We start from the raw sequence: 3,436 nt of genomic DNA, 5'->3' as shown, positions 1-3,436 counted from the left end.
CAACAACCAGTCCAGCCCAACAGCCGGTCCAGCCCAGTAACCGGTCCAGCAACGGTCCAGCCCAACAACCCAGTCAGCCCAGCAACCGGTCCAGCCCAACAACCGGGGTCCAGCCCAGCAACCGGTCCAACCAGCAACCGGTCCAGCCCAGTAACCGGTCCAACCCAGCAACCGGTCCAGCCTAACAACCCGGTCCAGCTAAGCAACTGGTCCAGCCCAGCAACCGGTCCAGCCCAGCAACCGGTCCAGCCCAACAACCGGGTCCAGCCCAACAACCGGTCCAGCCCAGCAACCGGTCCAGCCCAACAAACAGTCCAGCCCAACAACCGTCCAGCCCAGCAACCGGTCCAGCCCAACAAACCCGTCCAGCCCAACAACTGGTCCAGCCAGTGCAACTTGTCCAGCCCATCAAACCGTCCAGCCCAACAACCGGTCCAGCTAAGCAGCCGGTCCAGCCCAGCAACCGTCCAGCTCAGCAACCGCCCAGTTTTAACATCCGGTCCAGCCCAGCAGCCTTCAGCCCAGCAACGGTCCAGCCCCAGCAACCCGGTCCAGCCCAGCGGCGTTCCAGCAACCGGTCCAGCCCAGTAACCGGTCCAGCCCAGCAGCCAACGTGTTAAAAAGGAGAATTAGTAAAAACCGAGCTGATATTTTTTTGTAATGTCATATTGTTTTAACTCTTCTGACTAGGGACCCTTTTTCTAGCGGTTCCTTCCAGGTAGAAATACACTGAGAAATACTGCTGAAAGAAAAACATATTACTAAAAGTAAACACTATTATTATGTATGATAGACTGTTGTATTCCTCTACAGTAAATGTAAAAAAAAAAAAAAAAAAATGAAAATACAAGTCGTTAATGTAAAGTAAAAATCACTTTTTCAAACAGTCTTGACTTTATTCCCGTAAGTTATGTTCCAGTACAACGAGTAGCGATTAAAGGACGATAGTTCACACAGCTGAATTCAAATGATTTTGTTATACTGTTATTTTATATTTTATATAGCTATTTATAAAAACCAAGGTCATATAAAATACCGTTCTGTGGTTTATTTAATACAGACGTTTGATTGATTCTTCCACAGTATGTTCGTCATCCAGGTGGGATGTTTGACCTGTCCTAAGTTAGACATCAGAAACAGAAAGAGGACAGATGAGATGTTTGACCTGTCCTGTAAGGACATGAGAACAGAAAGAGGACAGATGGGATGTTTGACCTGTCCTGTTAAGACATCAGGACAGGTAGATGTTTGACCTGTCCTGTAAGGACATGAGAACAGAAAGAGGACAGGTGGATGTTTGACCTGTCCTGTTAGGACATCAGGAACAGAAAGAGGAAAGATGAGATGTTTGACCTGTCCTGTTAGGACATCAAGCAACAGAAAGAGGACAGATGGGATGTTTGACCTGTCCTGTTAGGACATCACAACAGAAAGAGGACAGATGAGATGTTTGACCTGTTCTGTTAGGACATCACAACAGAAAAGAGGACAGATGAGGACAGATGGGAGGACAGGTGAGATAAGTTTGACCTGTCCTGTTAGGGACATCACAACAGAAAGAGGACAGATGGATGTTTGACCTGTTCTGTTAGGACATCACAACAGAAAGAGGACAGATGGATGTTTGACCTGTCCTGTTAGGACATCAGAACAGAAAGAGGACAGGTGGGATGTTTGACCTGTCCTGTTAGGACATGAGAACAGAAAGAGGACACATGAGATGTTTAACCTGTCCTGTTAGGACATAACAACAGAAAGAGGACAGATAGGATGTTTAACCTGTTCTGTTAGGACATCAGAACAGAAAGAGGACAGATGGGGTTGTTTGACCTGTCCTGTTAGGACATCAGAACAGAAAGAGGACAGATGAGATGTTTGACCTGTCCTGCTAGGACATCAGAACAGAAAGAGGACAGATGAGATGTTTGACCTGTCCTGTTAGGACATCACAACAGAAAGAGGACAGGTGGGATGTTTGACCTGTCCTGTAAGGACATCACAACAGAAAGAGGACAGATGAGATGTTTGACCTGTCCTGTAAGGACATCACAACAGAAAGAGGACAGATGAGATGTTTGACCTGTCCTGTTAGGACATCACAACAGAAAGAACAGGTAGGATGTTTGACCTGTCCCTGTTAGAGACATCACAACAGAAAGAGACAGATGAGATGTTTGACCTGTCCTGTTAGAGACATCAGAACAGAAAGAGGACAGGTGGATGTTTGACCTGTCCTATTAGAACATCACAACAGAAAGAGGACAGGTGGGATGTTTGACCTGTCCTGTAAGGACATCACAACAGAAAGAGGACAGATGAGATGTTTGACCTGTCCTGTAAGGACATCACAACAGAAAGAGGACAGATGAGATGTTTGACCTGTCCTGTTAGGACATCACAACAGAAAGAGGACAGGTAGGATGTTTGACCTCTCCTGTTAGGACATCACAACAGAAAGAGGACAGATGAGATGTTTGACCTGTCCTGTTAGGACATCAGAACAGAAAGAGGACAGGTGGATGTTTGACCTGTCCTGTTAGGACATCACAACAGAAAGAGGACAGATGAGATGTTTGACCTGTCCTGTAAGGACATCACAACAGAAAGAGGACAGGTGGGATGTTTGACCTGTCCTGTAAGGACATCACAACAGAAAGAGGACAGATGAGATGTTTGACTTGTCCTGTTAGGACATCACAACAGAAAGAGGACAGGTGAGATGTTTGACCTGTCCTGTTAGGACATCACAACAGAAAGAGGACAGGTGGATGTTGGACCTGTCCTGTTAGGACATCACAACAGAAAGAGGACAGGTGGGATGTTTGACCTTTCCTGTAAGGACATCACAACAGAAAGAGGACAGGAGGGATGTTTGACCTGTCCTGTAAGGACATCACAACAGAAAGAGGACAGGTGAGATGTTTGACCTGCCCTGTTAGGACATCACAACAGAAAGAGGACAGGTGAGATGTTTGACCTGTCCTGTTAGGACATCACAACAGAAAGAGGACAGGTGAGATGTTTGACCTGTCCTGTTAGGACATCAGAACAGAAAGAGGACAGGTAGGATGTTTGACCTGTCCTGTTAGGACAGAAAGACCTATTCTGTTTTCCCCCTTTTAGGAACATGTCATTGATCTCAGACAGAGAAAAAAATAATTATAAATCAAAGCAAAACCAATGATCCAGAATATGTTTTGCCCAATTACAATAAATGACTGCAAAGATGAGCAATCAATCAAATACCTGTATAAAATAGAAAGGTATGCCTGTAAAGAGGAGAAGAAGTGGAGAAGGGTGGAAGGAGAAGAGAAGGAGGTAAAGAGAGAAGAGTAAAGAGTAAGAAAAAGAAAAAGGAAGAAGGGAAGAGAGTAAGGGAAGGTGAGAAGAGAGAGGAAGGGAAGGTAAAAGAAGAGAGAGAGAAAAAGAGGAGGAA

General features: G+C 45.6%; 2 long non-coding RNA genes across 3 annotated transcripts; one reads left to right on the top strand and one right to left on the bottom strand.

Annotated features, from left to right (window-relative positions):
* Positions 1–860: 860 nt before the first annotated feature.
* Positions 861–3,065, bottom strand: LOC127917250 (uncharacterized). 2 transcript variants are annotated; one of them, XR_008097061.1, is made up of 5 exons: positions 2,978–3,058; positions 2,529–2,578; positions 1,881–2,080; positions 1,630–1,679; positions 861–1,113 (listed from the first exon to the last, which is right to left on the bottom strand). It is a non-coding gene; the product is annotated as an uncharacterized LOC127917250 (long non-coding RNA). The 2 variants fall into 2 exon arrangements; XR_008097060.1 differs by lacking the exon at positions 1,630–1,679 and having other exon boundaries at positions 1,831–2,030; positions 3,028–3,065.
* LOC127917251 (uncharacterized) lies at positions 2,253–3,110 on the top strand. Its single transcript, XR_008097062.1, has 3 exons — positions 2,253–2,415; positions 2,466–2,515; positions 2,964–3,110. It is a non-coding gene; the product is annotated as an uncharacterized LOC127917251 (long non-coding RNA).
* The last annotated feature ends 326 nt before the right edge of the window (positions 3,111–3,436 follow it).

Source organism: Oncorhynchus keta, unplaced genomic scaffold (genome assembly GCF_023373465.1).
Source record: "Oncorhynchus keta strain PuntledgeMale-10-30-2019 unplaced genomic scaffold, Oket_V2 Un_contig_11176_pilon_pilon, whole genome shotgun sequence".
Lineage (NCBI taxonomy): Eukaryota > Metazoa > Chordata > Actinopteri > Salmoniformes > Salmonidae > Oncorhynchus > Oncorhynchus keta.
The sequence above is the reverse complement of the archived record's forward strand: the minus strand, read 5'-3'. Positions and strand labels throughout refer to the sequence as shown.